We start from the raw sequence: 20868 nt of genomic DNA on the forward strand, positions 1-20868 counted from the left end.
TTCCCTGTCCTTCCCCTGTTTGTCTCCCCAACCCTTAAACCCATTACAACATGGGTCTTTTTACCGTCTCTGCAGTGTTGCCTTTTCCAGAGTGTCATATGGTGGAGTCACACAGGACATCGCCTCTTCAGACTGGCTTCTCAGCCTCGTGTGTGTACTTTCTTCCGTGTCTCCTCCTGGCCGGCCAGGTCCTTTCTCTCAGCGCTGAGTGACGTTCTAATGTCTGATGTGCCACCCATCCTTCATCCATTCGATGCTGAAGGACTTCCCAGCTCTTCTGTGACCTCTTCCCAGCGGCATGTGGGGGTTCCAATCACTTCATATCTTCCCCCAAACTCAGCATGGTTGAGGGTTTGAATTCAAACGTTCTGATATAATAGCGTCTCGTTGACAATTTAACGTGCACTAACCACTTCGAATAACTTCTTATTGCTCGTTTGCCCTTCATATATCTTCTTTGGTAAAGTGTGCACTCAACCATTGTGCCCATTACTGAAGTAGGTTGTTTTCCTTCTTATCATTGAGTTGTAACACTTCCTCATACGTTCTACATACGAGTTCTTTGTCAGATACAGGTTATGCAGACGTAGTTCCAAGTCTGCGTTTTGCCTCTTAGTTTTTATAACCATGTCTTTTGAAATGAAATAATTAAAAAATTTTGGGGCGCCTGGGTGGCGCAGTCGGTTAAGCGTCCGACTTCAGCCAGGTCATGATCTCGCGGTTCGTGAGTTCAAGCCCTGCATCGGGCTTTGTGCTGACAGCTCGGAGCCTGGAGCCTGTTTCAGATTCTGTGTCTCCCCCTCTCTCTCTGACCCTCCCCCGTTCATGCTCTGTCTCTCTCTGTCGCAAAAATAAATAAACGTTGAAAAAAAAATTAAAAAAAATTTTTTTAAGAAGTCTATTGTATCACTTTTTAATTCCATACTTGGTGATTTTTGTGTTGCTAAGAATGCTCTTTAAAAACTCAAAGTTACTAAAGTTATCCCCTATATTTTCTTAGAGGACTGCTATATATTAGCGCATACTTTAAGGTGCATACTCCATGTTGAGTGAAACGTCGCAGATGGCTGGGCGTGAGCTCGGGTCTGTCCGTGATGCACACACGTGTCCACTTGCCGCAGCACCATTGGGTGTGAAGCTTATTATCTCTATTGACTTGCTTTGCCACCATTGTCAATGACCAATTGACCGTACGTGCATTGGTTCATTTCTACTCTGAAATCACCCAAATATCTCTCAAAATGAACATGGAATGAACTTTTCCAGAAATACAAAAGCTGAACTAATTTATCACCAGCTTGCCAGAGCAACCAGAAATGTTGAACACAGTCTGCGAACAGAAATACGGTGTCATGAGTTGGAACAGATCTACATCTAAAGATGCCAAGAACGCCCCAAATCGTGTAGATGTGGTAAATACAGATGAGTTTTCCTTATGTCTTTACAAATCTCCTTTAGAGTAAATAGACTGTTTAAAGCTATAAATAAAAATATATCATGGAGTTTATAACATACATAGAAGTAAATGTATGATAATTGTAGCACAGAAGCCGAGAGAGAGAGAGACAGAGACAGAGACAGAGACAAAGACAGAGACAGAGACAGAGAGTAATACCACCTTATGGTATATGTAATGTGTTGGAAAATATACTATAAATCCCGAAACAACCACTAAAAAAGAGGCATAGCAAATAGCCAGTACAAGAAATAACACAAAATTATAAAAAATGCACAATAGATTCATAAGAAAGCAAGAACAACAAGGAGAAGGAAACGAACAAACAAAAACTTTCAGGTGGAGGGCGCCATGCTGGGTACGTGACTTCCTAGGTGCAGATCTTCTATGAGAGGCAGAGGAAGTGTAGAGATGCTAGAAAAAGTGATCAGAAAGTTCGAGAAAGAGCCAGAAGATCAAGTTCCTCCAGAGCCTGATTCTTTCCAGGGTTCCCACTGAAAATATAGTGGCAGATACAGTGAAGTGTCAGTTCCGTAGAATAGGTAAATAATTTTTACATTCTTAGGTAAAGATAGCTTTGTATCTGATATGCTTCGCAGCATATGAGTGTCAGAGAGTCTATAAACTTTCTGAAATTATACACAAATTTTTACATAGTTGGCCAAAAATGCAGTTTTCCAGGTTTGAGGCTTGAGATTGTTGTTATATTCTTAGAAGGGCCCTTGGCCCAAGGATGTTAAACACCCGCCTCCTATGTCTTTTTTTTTTTTTTTTTAATTTTTTTTTTCAACGTTTATTTATTTTTGGGACAGAGAGAGACAGAGCATGAACAGGCAAGGGGCAGAGAGAGAGGGAGACACAGAATCGGAAACAGGCTCCAGGCTCCGAGCCATCAGCCCAGAGCCCGACGCGGGGCTCGAACTCACGGACCGCGAGATCGTGACCTGGCTGAAGTCGGACGCTCAACCGACTGCGCCACCCAGGCGCCCCCCGCCTCCTATGTCTTACGTGTGTATTTCCCCAGCTGAGCACACTGATTCTGGGCCAAAGAGTTAACCCATGATTCCGAATATGCCACCGTTCACGGTGATGATTTCTAACCCCTCCTTTCTCGGTGTGGATTTATGTATCATTTTCCTTCTAAACCACATGAATAATTTAAACATGAAAAAACAACCATTAAAAATCTGTTTCTTTAGGGCTTGAAACTTCACTCTTACCCTCAAATATTGAGTCACGTCTGCTGGGCTATTATCAGTGTAAGTACAGATACTGCCTGGTGCCCGCAGACATCCATGGTGCTTCGTTAGCCTGAGAAACATACTGTGAACGACATTCAAGGGATAAGGGAGCGTTCCGTGCAGTGGAAAGCGAGTATTTAATATGAACAATCTCTGTGTCATTACCCTACATCTGCACTGTGATCATCTGTGTCACAAGCCTTCTCTGAAATTATCTTTTGGATGATTTTATATAAAAGACAGTTTCTGATAAATCTGGTTCAACAATTACTGTGCAGCGTAAGTTGTGATTAGAGGAGCTGAATTGGAAGTAATGAAGGTTTAAAAATAGAAAACAGATGTAATATTTTAAATGACATTTTCTGGGTACTGTATTTATATCCCTCTTTCAGTAATTAGCAAAATGTTTTCAGTTTTTTAAAACAGCTTATTACTGTGAACACAATAAACCCATATGTGTAAAAAACAAATAAAAAATAGTGAGAAACAGATGATGACATACTTCGGGTTGTGCAGATAAGGAGAAATAATAAAACAAATAGATGGCCACAAAAATACAGGACCCCAAATGTAAATAATTCAAATGGAGATAGCCAATGCTCAGGCGATTCTGCGGATCTGTTATTGAGTGGGGCAGGGGAGACTGTAAGTCATTAAACAAATTTTGTTGGGGAATTTGAAAAATCCTGCGGTTAAAGATGCAACCAATCCCACCACGTTCGTGTCTGTGTTGGCGTTCTTTAAAGAGACCAGGATGACCGGCTGGAGGTTCAGAGTTTGCAAAGACAGTTGGTTTGGAACCATCCAGCGCCATTGAAAGGAGAAGTCTCTGTCCTTGTCCCTTGCTGTCCCCGAGTGATGCCTCTGGTGCCTGTAAGAACAGAAGACTCTCCATGTGTCATATGAGGTTAGTAATTTTCTGGAACTTTCCACCGAATAATTTTCAGAGCAAAGGTATTGGTGTTTTTAAAAATTAAGTGGCAATGTGTTTTAAGGAAATGTCAACTTTGGTTTTGGTTTTGGTTTTGGTTTAATCTGAATTTTGGTTTCGGCAAGTGAGGTTTTACTTCAAGGTGATTATGGCCCTAAAATCAAATGAAATGTAATCGCCTTCTTACTGACGCAGGAGAAGGGAGCGCATGTGACCAGACAGGAGTTGTAACCGTTACTAGAGGTGATGCTGTCAGCGGGGCCGAGAGCCAGGCAGGCCCTGGGGCCGGGGGGGGGGGGGGGGGACGGGGACAGGGAGAGGGCTGGGAGCAGAAGGGAGCACGATGACAGAGCACACGGACAAAGGGACGTATTCTTAATACAAACGGACTTTTTAAAAATGAGAGAAAGTGCAGATCGCTTCATTGGAACACGTTGGGGGTAAAACGCTTGTTTACAAAGGCCACCTACTGTCACTTTCAGGTGCAACGTCTGAGCTACAGTGATGCTGCTTTCGGGGGCTGTGCCTGTTCCAGGGGTCCCCAGCCGGTCACAGCCTGAACTGCACTTCGAAACAGTGGGTCGTCTTATCTCAGTCCACAGGAGTGGCACCGGGAACCAGTAAGAGACCTGAGCTCGCAGGAGCCCCAGCTGGGGGCGCAGGTGCACGGAGACCCAGGCGGTGGGGGGCTCAGGGCGCCTGTCCTCACGGGGCACAGCTGTGGTGGACGACACGGGACAGGTCCCTCACCTGACTTCCTGTGGCCTGGACCCCAGGGGGAGCAGAGAAGCGTGCCCTGGGCCGTCGCCTTGCCTGTTTCGGGGGTGGGGGGGCTGCTCTTCCTGAGCAACCTGCCGGCACTGGGTCACGGCACTTTTCATCCCCATGCCCGAGGCCCGTGCTCTGGGCCGGGGCACCGTGGAGCACAGTCCTGTATGCTGGTCACGAGCCAGGCGTCAGGGGCAGACTCATGACAGGTGCTCCCACTGAGTCCCTGCTCCGGGGGTGAGGGGGCAGCAACGGAAGTCTGCTCTCCACGGAAAATCACCGTTCCGTGATGGACGGACACCAACAACTTACTGGGGAGGACGGAGCCAATGGCCTTCAGAGAGGACAGACGGACCCGGGGCGGGGGGCTCCCGGTAGAACGCGCCCTCTGCCTCTCGCCTGAGCTGGGCTGCTGTCTCCCTCACATGCCTATACGCCCCAGCCTGCAGGCCAGGACACGTGATTTATTCTCTCTTTGCCCTGGAGACCGTGGAGCAGTTTTGGTTGCCCATAAATGTCATTGAACAGATGACAGATGAAGTCAGTAGTGTTGGCCCCAGCATTTTCTGGTAAGAACTCCCGTTGGTTCTCTTGTGCCTGTGGGAGTGTCAGAGGCTCAGAAGGGGGGGGGGCGCCCATGATGGTGACCATGGGACGCCTGAAAACACAGTGCCCACCTGGGCCAGCACAAGGTCAGAATCACACATGGACAGGGAGGGCCCACCCCTAATTGGGGTGGGGAGTAAGGCATGTCTAGAAATGAAGGATATAATATTTTAGGGCCAAATAGTTAAATTATCAGAAGGTGTTTGTTTTTCTCTCAAAACTTATCTTTAAAATCAAGTCAGGGCTCGTACTTTTGCTGCACCGATTTTGGGTCCTGACGTTAGCGATCATCCCTCTGCTAAGGGAATAACTACAGGGCTGGTTGCTCTTCACAAACCGATGGGCCCTGGAGAGGGAAAGCTCTGTCCCGACCTCGCTCAGCCCCGGGCTGCGGGTGATTAGCGCCCTGCGTCTCCCTGGGGTCTGCTCACAGCCGGCTGGCTTCCTCCTGTAGGTCCCCCTGGCAACAGAGGAGACATCGAGCTGCCCCATAACGGGGCTTAGAGCAGTCAACTCGTCGACAGGTGCTTGTTTGAAAAAGAAAGCATTTGTCCCACATCACAAGGGCATATGTACTCGGTGCTAATTTTATTGCGACGTTATTTCATAACACTTTCAAGCTGATCCGATTAGCTCACAACAATTTACACTGGTTTCAAATTTAACTTTTTCTTTCAAATATGACTTATTTCACACAAATTTAACTCCTACGAGTTCAGTTTTTGAAACGAATGGAATTAATCCAGCATCGTGGCACTGTCTCAAGTGGGGGGGACACCTCTGTACTTCTCCACATGTTGAATAGTAAGACTGACTGCGGACAAGGAGGGACCTTGCGTTCGTGAAACTATGTGATTCTTTGGAAGAATTAAAACTCTTGAATGTGTTTCTCGTAGTTCCAGTCAACTGACAGTTCGGCTTAACGACCCGCTTTATATTTTTCCTCCACACCCTGGATGTCCGACGTCACTGGATTCTCTGATTAAGAGGAAAGCAGTGATGATGAGCCATGTGCTAGAATCACAAGACAGCTTCAGTCCTCCTACCCGGTTCTGTTCAAGTCTCAGGTAATCTGATAATCTGATCCATGTGGCATCCCCCGCAGGGGCCACGTGGGGTACAGTTCAGGTGTTTGGCTCATGAGGAAATCACTTGAAAGTGATAGTCTGGAATCCGACCAACACCAAATCATCGGCATCCGGCACTGGCACCACGACACGGGTGGGCTGGAAGTGGGATGGCATCTTCTCACCACGGTGATGTGTGGGGAAGAAAGACATTGACCAGTTATGGCATCTCTTCTGAAAGAAAGGCCGTTTGCAAACGTAAAGACAGGATCTAAGTGAAACGTAGCAAGACAGCAAGGTGGGAACACACACTTGGGACAGCTCTTCAGTCCAGCTCTTCGTCCACCGCACGGCCATGTGCTAACACGAGGTCCAGGTGCCAGACCGGTGGTGGACGTGTGAGCACGTGGGGGCCCTGCATTTTCCTAACGAGCCACAGCTGGGAATCGAGCTGCAGAATCTGAGGCAGATTCGTAGCTGAAGAATTCTCGATGGAATGCCTGCAGGTAAATCTGCACCTCGTTAGCTGAATTGGTATTTGCCACGTTGGAAGGAGAGCAAAACTCCTTCCATCAAGTCGAGAAACTTAACGGAAGACCATGGGGGAGGGGAAGGGGACAAACAGTTTCAAACAGAGAGGGAGGGAGGCAAACCATCGGAGACTCTTAAAGACAGAGAACAAACTGAGGGCGGATGGGGGAGGGCGGGAAGAGAGGGGAAAGGGGCGATGGGCACTGAGGAGGGCACCTGTTGGGATGAGCGCTGGGTGTCGTATGGAAGCGATGAATCGTGGGAATCTATTCCCGAAACCAAGAGCACACTGTATAAACTGTATGTTAGCTAATTTGACAATAAATCATTTATATATACATATAAATTTATATATATAATATATATGTAATGTATAATATATATATAAATGATTTATTGTCAAATCATTTTGACAATATATATGCAAGGACCATATATATATAAATTATATATATATATTTATTGACAATAAATCATTTATATATATACAAATATATATATATATAATATATATGTAATGTATAATATATATATAAGTGATTTATTGTATCAATAAATATATATATATGTATATAATTTATATATATATGGTCCTTCCATTAAAATCCAACAAAAGCACAAAAACACTAGTTGGGGTGGGAAAAATTCCAGATCCTCCCCTGTGGTATAAATCAGGGGAACAAAGACACAGGCTAATTTCAACCCAGGAACCTCTGAATCACAATTGCATTTTGCGAATGAGTCACGTGAGCACTTCCGGTGCAGGTGAACAGGTGCGTCTGGGGAAGGGCAGCGACTCGCACGAGGTCCTGTTGTTCACATACGGGAAATGTTTGCACAAGTTGGGTCGCAAGCACCGTTTTCCTTCTCGAAGTTGGAAGTGTGGTAGCAGACTGGCTGGGGCTTGGCAAACGCTCGTGCAAAGTCAGCCCCGTGGTCCCCAGGGGATGAAGAGGTCAGGTGACAGTCTTATGCTCCGAAGTGTAGCCGTTACTTTTCAGGCAGATTTCACGCGCGAGGCATGGCAGACTACTCCCCGAACCACCGGATATTTTCAAACGTAAGGCGTTCCACATCTCAGAAAGTAATGTCTACGAAGCCTTTACTCTGGCTCAGATACACGTTGGGAGCCCCGCGTCCCATGCCGTCTGCTGTCTCCCAGGTCCTCGCTTTCCCCGTGATCCGCACGGATGGACCACAGACGGCGGGACGTCGTTTCTCCTGCATGGCCGGGACAATGGATTGGCGGTCTGCCTTAGTCCGGCTGCGCCGCTGTACCAAGAGCCAAGCACCGCAGCCCGGGTGACTTACAGACAACACACATGGATGCCTCATGGTTCCCCAGACTGGGCGTCCAAGATCAAGGCGTCTAGTGAGGGCCTGCCTCCTGGTTCCTAGAGGCCGTGTCCCTCGCTGAGGCCGCTCTCTGCCCCTCTCCTCTAGGGGCGCCACCATGAGACCTCCACCCTCATCACGTAAGCACCCCCAAAAGGTCCCACCTCCGCACACCATCGCGCTGGGGGTTACGGTTTCAACGTATGGATTTGGGGGGACACGACCATTTCGTCCATAGCGCGGTCACTAAAATGAATCGTTATTTGGAAAACAACCCTGGTCGGTAGCAAAAGCAACTATGTCTTGAACAGGGTCCGCTGATACGCAGCTTAAACCTGTAGTCTCGTCCTGTAGAACGTGTGAACCACTGAGCTGGTTTCCAGGTCCCTCCTGCCCCATCACGGTGGCGGGACGGTGATCTTGGACGACAGGAGAGGGGGCGGTGCTGACACCCGTGGGCCCCCGACCCCTGCCATCTCTGACGTCTGCCGTGGCCTGGCTGCGTGGGGGTGGGGGGATGTGGTCAGCCCGCCCGCTGGGGGCGAGCCCACAGGGACGGGGCCACCCGCCGGGCCGGCGACAGTCCGGGTGCAGGCTTCCCCCTGGCCAGTGAGCCGCACGTCCGGGAGGGCTGTGCCGTTCCCCCCGGAGCCGGCATTCTCGAGAAAAGGAGGGACAGGCAGCGTGCGTGAAGAGAAACGTAAACCGGTTCACGTTCTGAGGAAGAAAATAGGTCAACTCCGTTTCCTTTGTGCCCTTGCTAAGCCTCATTTGAAGAGGGGGCTTTTTCTCGGAGATAATAATGGGCGCGTAACGCTGGGCAAGTTTTAGGTGGACGACACAACGATGCGATAAAATGGCTCTTTGTTCCTTCCCGCTTTGCCGAGGTGTGGCTGCCGGGGGCTGCGCCCCACAACGTGGACGTGTGCACCTGCCCTGCTTGTGAGCCCTGTGCACGCTCGCGAACCCGTCGTCACAGCGGCCAGGAGCTCACAGCCGTCATCCCCTTGTCACCCCTCCTGTCCCCGTGCCCTCCCCCCAGCCCCAGGCACCTTTGTCTTCCACACGCTAACTTTTCGTTTTCTAGAAGCTGGTGTGGATGGAATCACACTGCATGTGCTCGCTTTTTGGTCTGTTTTGTTTATTAGTTTTTGTCTGGCTCCTTTCACTCGGTGCAAGTGTTTTAGACGTCTTCGTGTCGCTGAGCTTGCCGTCTGTGCGCTTTTCTTGCCGACTGGGGTGGTGTCGTGGGCCTGGGACCGTCATTCAGCCTGTGGCTGGGTTGTCTCCATTCTGGCCGTGACAGGGCTTCTCCACGTGTGCGGGACATGTGTTTCATCTCGGATCAGATCACCACGGGGGTCACGGATGCCAGAGAAGCCCAGGAGAAGAGGCTCGTCAGTCATTTCGGAAACAGAACTCACAGCCCCAAGGAGTCACCACCACATGCTTCCTAAAATGCCTGAGCTTAGGGTGCCGATGACGATGTAGAAGGCACAAGGGACGACACGGAGACTATGACACTACTAAACTTGAAAAAATGGCTGTGGTAACGGGTCATTCGTAGTCCCCCGCCCCCGCCGCCCCGTTTGGCTGACGGGGACACAGGCCTGAGGCTCACGTGGACGAGGAAACAGCTGAGGCGAGGCCCGAACCGCCAGGCAAAGGGGCAGAGTGCGCGGGTCCTTCTGGGGCAGGTGCGGAGCGTGTGGGAGAACACGACAGCGAGGTCACTGATGGAGGCCGCTGCGAAACGACGTGTCCCCCCCCCCCCCCCCGCGGCAAAAATTCAAATCGATCCCTTTATAAGTCTTTCTTGACCAAATCTGAGTGGAAACAAGATAAGAAGAAGTGAAATCACAGACGGGAAAGCGGGAGACAAAGCTAACATTTATCGATCCCGAGGAACAAGAAATGTGTCAAGAACTAAGTGGGGTGTGAACATTAATTAGACACAAGGAAATCTTTTTTTTTTTTTTTTAAATTTTTTTTTCAACGTTTATTTATTTTTGGGACAGAGAGAGACAGAGCATGAACGGGGGAGGGGCAGAGAGAGAGGGAGACACAGAATCGGAAACAGGCTCCAGGCTCTGAGCCATCAGCCCAGAGCCCGACGCGGGGCTCGAACTCGCGGACCGCGAGATCGTGACCTGGCTGAAGTCGGCCGCTTAACCGACGGCGCCACCCAGGCGCCCCAACAAGGAAATCTTAAAAGAATAAAATAGTCCTGCTGTAGGCAGGCACCTGCCAGTAAGTGCCGTCTGTGTAGAATCTCACAGAACCCCCGCAACCGGCCCGAGCTGCCGAAGCCGTGGGACCGGCTTCCGTGGGGCACCCGGCCCTCCTCCCTTGTTTCCCTGTCCGCACCGAGGAGGGACACTCACTGCCACCAGCCTCCAAAGAGGACGCAGAGTTAGCTAGCTGCAAGGGGCAAACAGGTGTCCTCAGTCCCAGTAATGGCACTCAAGGAGAGGATGCTTCTGGAAGGAGGCAGCCCTGGGGGAGGTGCTGAGGAGGTGGCTGGGGGGAGGGCCGGGGGCCGATTTCACGGGGGCCGGTGGGAGTCTGTCTTCCCATCTGTGCTGCCGTCGTCTGTCTGGTGGACTCTTGGGGCAGAGAATGGAAAAATGAAAGAAAATGGTGCTGGCGATGGCCGACCCAGAGAGTAGAGAGAAATGAGAACCTACATCAGTTGTCAGCACCTGCCGCTCAGTTTGGGGTGTTACGTGTGTGTGTGTGTGGGGGGGGAACACAACCCCTTTAAAGCATTAGCTGAGACAAAGCGAGCGATTCTTGGCGGATTTCTAATTTGTTCTCAAACTGAGAGGTCAATTTCCATCTGCACTGGAGAAGAGAGACCCCGGTCCTCCATCAAGGTCTTTGCCCTTTTCGCTTTTCATTCCGTGTCGAAATAAAAAAGGAGGAAGGAGTTTCCCGGCCCGAAGCTGCTAAAACACAAAGAGAATCATCTGGAAAGTTCAACCTTAAGTGCAACCTCTTCACGTTCTTGAATATGTGGGGAAAAAAACCCAACAAACTCACCGTCAGAGAATCTCCAGTCTTCGCAACATTCACAAAACCCAGACTGTCTGGGAAGCACCCATACCGTCCCCCCAGGAGGCAAGGGTCCCGCAGCTAGACGGCAAACTCGTTTCTTTTCCGGTCTGAACGGCTTTGAGAAGTTGGAGAACACGGAGAACGTTCCTCTCCGCCTCCTCCGGGCCCGCGATCGCGGTGCGGCCTGAGCGCGCCTGGAGGCACAGTAAGTCGAGCCGTGTGGGGCACGTGGGGAGGGGCCCGATCGCCTTTTGTGGAGCCCGGGGACCCATTCTTCTTTCTGACGCTGCCCAGGCACAGGACCGACAGCTGGCCTCCGTCACTTGGATTAATGGGTTAAAACTTGACATCTTTTTAGTATTTTAGGTTTTATTTCCTTTATCAGCCTGCCTTTCATGCTCACAGTGCTCTTGCTACAATATTCTTTTAAAAGTGCACTTGTCAGGGTCCATTTGCTACCAGCTACCTTGATGGTGACATCGGCCATGCCTGTGGTTTACCTTTTGACCTGATAGAGGCAGCAGCTGGGTCCAGTAATAAATCCCGATTATTAGCGAGGGAGCCAATAGCTCGGGAAGGCAGAAATAAAAGTCGGGCAGGTTTACACTGTGATTCTTGTTATCTGCTCTGACATGAAGAAGCGGTGAGCCTGCCAGGGAGGGTGAGGGCAGCCCACCTGCCCGTCTCTACTCCCCCCTTGCTTCCTTCCTCCTGGCCCGCCCCCTCCCCCTCTTCCTTCCTCCCCTCCTCCGTTCCTCGTTTGAGGAACGGCTGCCATCCACCCGCTACAGTACGATTCCACCGGGAACTCACTTCTCACCCTGCCCCTGCCGCTGTGCTGTGTGATCTGGGCAAATCCCGGGACCTCTCTGTGCGCCGGGCCAAGTTAACAATCCCTCATGCCTCAGAGATAGCATAGAAATTAGGGACAAACATTTATAACGTGACTCACGCTCTTTGCATGAATTTAAGAGACCATATTGTTCTTCCCTCCCTCCCACCCTCTTTCTCCTTCCTCCCTTTCTTTCTTTCTTTCTTTCTCTGTCTTTCTTTTTCTTTCTTTCTCCTTCTCCTTCCTCCCTTTCTTTCTTTCCTTGTTTCTTTGTTTCTTTCTTTCTCTTTCCTTCTTCCTCTTTCTTTCTTTCTTTCTTTCTTCTTTCTCCTTCCTCCCTTTCTTTCTTTCTCTTTCTCTTTCTTTCTTTCTCTTTCTTTCTTTCTCTTTCTTTCTTACTTCCTTTCTCCCTCCCCCCTTTCTTTCTTTCTTTCTTTCTTTCTTTCTTTCTCTCTTTCTTTCTTTCTTTCATTTTCCCTTCTTTCTTCCTTTTTTTGCGAGGCACCACAGGATCCTGAAATGGTTTCAACGACAGAAGCAGAGGCTTCATGCGTCTAGCTCATCAGACAGGTGTGGGGAGAAGAGGTTTGCATGTCAACGGCAGACAGGAATCTTATTTTTGAAATTCTTAGATACCGATGTTCTATGCTACTAGGACATATATGATATTTATATGATATTAATATTTATTTACAGATCTTGAAATTTCACAATTTATGTAAAATTCATAAACCTCTTTTAAATGTCTATTGATAAATGAACAACAGGTGATAAAACATTAAGAAATTCTATCAACGTGTCACATTAGTTTTCCAAAGGGTTCCGGGCTGGCTTGGCTCAGTAGGAAAATTCAGTCTGTTCTTTTCGCTGTGCTTGCTTTTCAAGGGTTTCCAAGAAGCCTGTTTTTAAAGGATTTGGAAAAGTCAGGGAATAACCCTGCTTTTGTCAAAGCTTTTTTTCTTTTCCATAGTTCACTTCCTTATTCAGCTAAAAGTTTTGTTATCGTATTTATAAAGCTGTTTTCATTTTTAGAGCCATCATCCTTATACGACAGCTTACAAAATTAACAATCCAGGCTTTCAAAGGTTTTTAGCATAGGTAGCAGTGGGTGTACGCGGCACTTGGATTGTGGGGATAAAGCGGCAAATGACGGGTGCCTTTTAGAGTAATTTCTCCATTTAAGTGATAAATAAATCCCCAGCACAGGAAAATATTAACGCCGAAAGTACAAACTGGAATTCTATCTCGAAAGAAGTGCTTGTCACACAATTAGAGTCATTTCCTTTCCTTACTAGAAAGTTAACTTCCAGACAAGATGAAAACAAAAAACGAAGCAAACAAACGACAACAGCAAACCAATGTTATGTCTAGGGTCGCAAATCGTCTTGTTACTTGACTCTAAATTATTTTTTCCCAGTGCACCTGACACTGTTTCCTAATGCGGCATTCCAGCAAGAGGATTACTTTGTTTCATCCGTGATCACGTCGAGGAGGCTGTTATGAGGCTCTATGCGAATATTAATTTGATAAATCGATAGACGTGTTTGAGCCAATGAAGACTCTCACGGTGATGGTTTATACTCAAACTGAGGGCAGAAACCATCATTTTAAAATGGACGCAGTGGACGCTAATTAAATGAAACGCAAACAAAAAAACTTGTTTTCTTATTAATGTGTGTGACAGAGACATTCTAATTAGAAATTGGTACGATGTGAAATCAATCATTGGTTTTACTTTGTCAGTGTAGAGCGCACAAATGGTTTCCATTCCTGTGTAGAAACTAGGAACCCGTGGTTTGTACAAAGGAGTGTGGACATCTCTACACACTGTGTTACTGTGCAGGTGTGTGTTTTTGTGTGTTTGAATTGTGTGTGCTTTTTGTGTAAATGCCCAGTTGTTGTGTGACATATACAGGTGTTTAGGTTTTTTGGTTTCCTTTTGTAAAAGCAAAAATAGCAAAAAACCCAAGGGCTAATGTGCCAATTATCAGTGGCTGTGCAAGCCTCCCCACAGCACCTCTTCCCTGGAAAAATTCTGACATATTATACACCGTTTGAATTAGCGTCAATCAGTAAACAACACATTGGTGCCAGCCCAATGATAGAGGAGCGTGATGCGTACAAAGTAACTTCGCTTAGCAAGGCCAAAAGAACCACAAAGCATCACCAATGTAATTCAGCTTGAAAGTGTCCGAGTTCCCAGAAGGCACTGCAGAAGACAGTTCGGGGTGAGAGAAAAAACTGAGGTCTGTCCTCCGCCACCTGTCTAGTGCACGTGCGTGTGTGCGCACGAGTGTGCATCTGTAACCTAACAAAAACGTGAATGAGCCCAGAGACAACCACAGGTAGTACAAGCAAAATCACTGTGTGTTTAGATCGTTTTTAAATGCAGCCACTCTGTGTAGGAGGGACAGTTGTAGCTAAGGTACACGTACAATCAAGTGTGATCATATGTAGCAGGCAACCTCCCTGGCCTATACAGGCCAATTCGTGAGTGAATGCACGTTAACATTCATGAACTATCCACATTCCTCTTAAAAAACACGTTTTCCTTCAAAATTTGCACTTAATGACGCTGGAGTTTTCTCCCTGATGACAAAAAGCGTTACACCAAAAATCCGTTATTTCTTTATGCCACACAGCCTCACGTAGGTTTCAAATTATTTAACTACTTGTGATCAATGTAATTTGGTTTAAGTGTATCCCCAAAGACCCAACTATGTAATAAATTCTAATATTTTTTTAGGTTTTTAAATGTTTGTTTATTTATTTATTTTTATAGCATTTATTTATTTATTTATTTATTTATTTATTTTATTATTATTATTTTAAATTTATATTCCGGCAACAAGAGATGTTGGCGAGGATGCGGAGACAGAGGATCTCTTTTGAATTGTTGGTGGGAATGCAGGCTGGTGCATCCACTCTGGAAAACAGTATGGAGGTTCCTCAAAAAACTAAAAATAGAACTACCCTACGACCCAGCAAATGCACTACTAGGTACTGACCCGAAGGATACAAAAATACAGATTCAAAGGGACACATGCACCCCCATGTTTATAGCAGCACTATCGAGTATGGAAAGAGCCCAAGTGTCCATTGCTGGATGAATGGATAAAGAAGATGTTATACACACACACACACACACACACACACACACTCACACACACACACACACTGGAGTATTACTTGGCAATCAAAAAGAATGAAATCTTGCCATTTGCAACTACGTGGATGGAACTGGAGGGTATTATGCTAAGCGAAATTAGTCAGAGAAAGACAAAAATCAGATGACTTCACTCATATGAGGACTTTAAGAGAGAAAACAGATTAACATAAGGGAAGGGAAACAAAAGTAATATAAAAACTGGGAGGGGGACAAAGCACAAGAGACTCATAAATATGGAGAACAAACAGAGGGTTGCTGGAGGGAGTGTGGGAGGGGGGATGGGTTAAATGGGGGAGGGGCACTACGGAATCTACTCCTGAAATCATTGTGGCACTATACGCTAACTAACTTGGATGTCAATTCTAATATTTTTAATAGTATTTGCCAGGTTTTTTTCATAATCAGGTTGCTTTCATCTAAAGCATAGTAGGTACTCAAGCAGGTGTCTCGAGTACATGCATTTTTAATTCGGGGGAAAAACATGGAAGAGAGAAGAAATATTCCCCAACGTTCTGGTAGGTTTGGAAGTAGAAGACTTAAACGTTCTTGATCATTTTAAGTCTATTTTTTTCTAGATATAAAAATGCTTTGAGGGGCGCCTGGGTGGCACAGTCGGTTAAGCGTCCGACTTCAGCCAGGTAACGATCTCGCGGTCCGTGAGTTCGAGCCCCGCGTCGGGCTCTGGGCTGATGGCTCAGAGCCTGGAGCCTGTTTCCGATTCTGTGTCTCCCTCTCTCTCTGCCCCTCCCGCGTTCATGCTCTGTCTCTCTCTGTCCCAAAAATAAATAAACGTTAAAAAAAATGCTTTGACATCAACAGAAACTGTTCTGAGTTCCTTTCTGCTCTGTTAAGATTACCACAATGCTGGGCTGGGGAAAAGTTTAGGAAAATATTAGATAAATGAGTGAGTTGATAGATGAATGGATGAATATCTCAAATGTTAAGTGAATATAAGCAGATCAGAAAAAAACACAGAAGTTTCCTAAGATCTTAATTTCCTTTGTTAAAGAAAGTTTATTATTCATACAATAAGACATTTTCATTTCAAAAGGCTTGGACATGTATGACTGTCACAGTAGAGGGGGAATTCATCGGTACTCTGGGATCCACAGGGTCTGTGTGCCTGTAAAGATTTGTAGTACTTAAGGGATGATGGTCCGAGACATATGGTTTAATCATGATGCATTTAAGCCTTTTCTTATCTGCTTAAGAATTTATTTTTCCTCTAATTTGATTTATTGTTATTCTAACTTGAATCATCGCTTGTTTTTCCTAAAAGGAGATATATATGTGTACATATATATATGTATATATATAAATATAGAGAGTTCAAATTTTCAAAGTGCCCCAAAGTAGAACACAGGGTGGGAGGTGGGCTTCGGGGGCCGATGGTCCCTTCTGGGCGCTGCATGGACGCCAGTGGGCTTGGGCAGTCTCTACAGTGCCTCCTGGACAGCACAGTAATCCTAAGAGGAAGATAATTAAATGGCTGAAGGACTCTGTGATTCCTATCTTGATGTTATTATGTCTGTGTCAGTCCGGCCCTCTCTATTTCCCTAAAAGTCTGCCTTTATCATTAGTCCTGACAAGGCCTTATTTTTAGGATAGATTGAAGTGAGCGATAAGAACCGGCACAACAAGGTTGCGAGCCATGCCGTCATATTCCTGTGGTGTGGAGACCTAGCAGGATCCCTTCTGTGAGTGCCCACTCTGAGTCTGGATGGTGACAATCAGCCAGGAGCAGAGACAGAGAAGGGCAGGTGCTACATCACCTCAAAACCCCCAGAAACTCGGTGCAAAGATGGTGTTTCACTTTCTAGCAACACTGTGCATGTTTCGTAAAGAAGCAAAAGGCCGCTGTATTCCAAAGCGTGGTGGCTGTCCACAGACAAGGTGACCAACTCCACTCGCACAGGACAGACAACTTCACACAGGAAAGACAATGAGAAATTACCCCACGATGATGAGTGGATGATCACTCCTAATGGATTAAAATTCATGAAATTGCTAATATTCTGGGATGGCTTCTGGCCAACTCCGACCTGTGGAAATAACTGCTTCCTGTGGTTCAACCCAATCCTTTAAAACATTTATGTCTCAACACCGTGGGGCTTTATCGCTCAAAAATGTAATGTCAGGCACTCTTTCCACATTTATGGATGGTGCCCATTGCAAGCTTAGCAGAGGAGAGACGGGCTGAGTTTCTGTGGCATGTGCTGAGTGTGACACGAGCGAGGACGAGCCATCTAGAACAGCTCCCGGATTCCAGTTTGGACCGAAGATGATGGCACAATTCACTAAATTCTGGAGAAGGAAGGTGGCTGGCAGGCAGCAGAGGAGTCGGTGAGAACAGCATAGGAGGGTAGCTTGACGATCTGGTGGGTTGTTCGCCTCGAGTTGGAGGAAGGGCTGGAGCCCTCAGGCAGGCGGTGGCTGTGAAACCAGGGCTATTTGGGGACCAGGGTGTTAACGACATGGCAGAAGAAGGGTCCCGGGGACTACGGGAGAAGCAGCCACCCACACTGTCTGTCTCCGCCTTCCTGCTGGGGCTGGATGCCCAGATCTCCGGGGTCAGCGTCAATCCGCCCCGAATCCGGGACCCTGCACCGTTGCCTGTTATGAATGGATGCCTACGGTGGTTTTGCATGTTGGATATTCGAGCAAAGGATTTCGAGGCCAGAAATGCAAACTTTGAAATGGCTGGGCGTCCACCGTCAACAATCATGGTGCAGGCCCTGCCCACCTCTTACCGTCTGCAGCCCTGAGCCTAGAAGGCCTGCTGCCCTACATGGCCAACCCCCTGCCTGGCCGGCTGGTAGACCTCTGTGGAGGCCCAGCTCGGGCACTGCGTCTCCGTGTGGTCTCACCGACTTCCAGACCGAGTCCCTCATTCTTCTGTCCCTTCATCACCCAAATTAGCACCCTTACTTTGCACTCGCACGTAGGACACCCTTGATGTGCAGGACCCGCATCCTTCACTGTTATGTCCTCACTCACGGTGTTCTGGGGCTGATCACCATGCTTCATTCATATTAGCTCTGTTGATCGATACCTGATTAATTTCCGTGCTTGATAAATGCGGTACCTGAAGGCCAGAGAAGATCCAGGAAGCGTTCACTGAATGGATGATGGCACAAAATAATTAGGTCCAATCAGGGTTTGTAAAATTTAAAGGTGATAGTTATTGGGTTCACAGTTTTAAAACCCGCGAAAGCGATAGAGCATCATTTTATAGAATGTAAACATACAAACATGGGAATCCAACCGACGGCAGGTCAACTGGCAGAAGAAGCAGACACTGGACATCACCCTGTAGTAGAACACTTGGAATGTGTGTGTGTGTGCATGTGAGTGTGTGCATGTGCGTACCGTGTGTGCATGTGTACAGTGTGCACATGTGTGTGTACTGTGTGCACGTGAGCGTGTGCATGTGTGTACCATGTGTATGCCTGTGTGTGTGTGTGCATGTGAGTGTGTGTACTATGTGCACATTTGTGCACTCTGTGCATGCGAGTGTGCGTACAGTGTGTGTGCATGTGAGTGTGTGCATATGAGTGTACCATGTGTGTTCCTGTGCATGTGAATGTGTATACTGTGTGCACATGTGTGTGTACTGTGTGTCTGTGTGCTTGCGCACACATGCGAGTGCGCACGTGCACGCACGTGTTCAGTGTGTACATGCTTGTGCTGTGTGTGCACACACATGTGTGCATATATGTGTTCACGTGAGTGTGTACGTGTTTGTGTGCTATGTACATATGTGCACACATGTCCATGTATGTGTGTGTGCACGTGAGTGTATATATCTCTGTGTGTATGGTATGCACATGTGTGCACGTGTGTGCGAGTGTGTCTGTGCATGCGTGTTCACGGGAGTGTGTATGTATGTGCGTGCATGTGTTTGAGTATGCGTATGTGTGTACAGCATGCATGTGTATGTGTGTACGTGTGTATGTGTGCTGTGTGCATGTGTGTGTCTGTGCACGCCTGTGCATGTGAGTGTGTACGTGTGTATGTATGTGCTATGCACGTGTGCATGCATGTGTGTGTACTGTGCGTGTGTATGTGTATATAACTACATTAAAAACCGCGTAGTAGAAGTAAGAGAAGGGCACTTCTTTCTTCGGAGAGAATCAACAGTCAGACAGGAAGGGCTTGTGGGATTCTAGAAGCCAAGGAGGTACCAGGACCGGATGCCCAGGACTGGCCGACAACCTAACATGGCTTTCGAGACAGCACCTGCAGTCTTCACTGCACGCAGGACAGACGCGACAAAGTCCAGAGAATGAAAAGAAGTGCAGGCATGATGGAGAGAATGACGTGGACAAGAACCCAAATCCTGTTTTGTAAATTAAAACTACTGCAGATATTTCAAGAACTCACTGTGCAATTCCTGCGGAAACTTTTTTCTGAAACAATGGAAATGTCTTTGATATTTAATTTTTCTTGTAGAACCGAGTTAAATTGTTGTGAACCCATACGGTAGGCGGGGCTGACCGAGGTGACACTGCAATCACACTCCTCAAACAGCAGGGGTGGACGTGACCAAGCCCACACCCCGTGTGCTCCCTGTGCGGACGGACGGACTACGGACTCGATTCTCACTTGTCTCTCTCGCCATCATTGCTTTTCATAACTGTCTCCCTTTTGTGAAGAGGTCTTGCTTTGATGAGGTAATAGACGGATCGGAAATATCTGAAACGTTTGTCCTTCCTCAGCAACAAAGCTTGTAGATGATACGCACGACTATTTACGAAGAGTTAAGTATAGACCGGAAATGCAAGTAACTCAGTTCTGCGGTTCACCAGACAACCCGACTCTCAGCAGGTCCAAAGCCAGGACTGGCCCATGCACAGGTGGTATGACAGGAGGGACCTGATTCTGTCTGTCCAGGTGCCTCCTGGACTTTGCCCCCGTGAGACACCATCAGAAACTGTCCTCAGGGAGGAAAGCCTAGGAACGTGCTTTGGCCTGAGATATGTTTGAACCCTCTGAATTCTGAGAGAAGACGACTTAGCGTTCTTTTCGATAGACCGTTTTCTAGAGGAACTTCAGACGTGTGTAGACCTGAGTCTGAGCACAGTACTGAGCGGTGTGCCCACTTCCTTCTTCAGCTAAATCACAGTTTATCATACTTACATCTTCTTAAGTGGTTTCAGTATTGACCGATTGATTCGAAACTCATTTTATGGAAATCTTGCTGTTTAATTAGATTGCCTTCCAGTACCTGACAGTCATGCTTTTCATTAATAACAAGTGCTGTTGTGGCCATAGGAGAGGCTGTTATAAGTTCTAAAAGCCTACTTCATACACAGTCGATCAAAAGCCAGAGACAGCGAGCCCTGGACCCACACGCGTGGCCACCTCATCAATTAGGAGTAAACGGCCAAGAAAAGATGTACTCTTAGCATCTGAGTAAATAATGGAGACAGATAAATGAAATTTACTAAATCAAGATGAAATACATTTCCGAGCTCGTGTCAGCCTGGCTCTCAATTGAGGATGGAAATGACATTGATCAACGGACCACAATGCAGGAGCAAAGGTCTGCTTTGGAGGCCACTTACGCTTTAGTTAATGGCATGCTTTGGGATGATAGGACATGAGCAATATTATCTCTAATATATCATCCACGGTATTTTTGTTTGTTGATCTCTCTCTCTCTCTCTCTCTCCCTCAAGCTTTCTTCTGACAATACGCTCGTGTCAACGTGGACGAAGTCCACACTTTGCTTCAAGGTCCCCTAAGAGATCTCAAAAGGAATTTTTGATTGGCTTAAAAGAAAAACTCTTCTCCTCACGTAATGCTTACGTTTTCCATGTGTGTTTTTACGTGTGGAGCTGTGGGCTCTCCTGAGGGGAGGTGAAGGTCCCCC

This window comes from Herpailurus yagouaroundi, unplaced genomic scaffold, assembly GCF_014898765.1.
Source record: "Herpailurus yagouaroundi ecotype Mexico unplaced genomic scaffold, PumYag 142, whole genome shotgun sequence".
Taxonomy (NCBI): domain Eukaryota; kingdom Metazoa; phylum Chordata; class Mammalia; order Carnivora; family Felidae; genus Herpailurus; species Herpailurus yagouaroundi.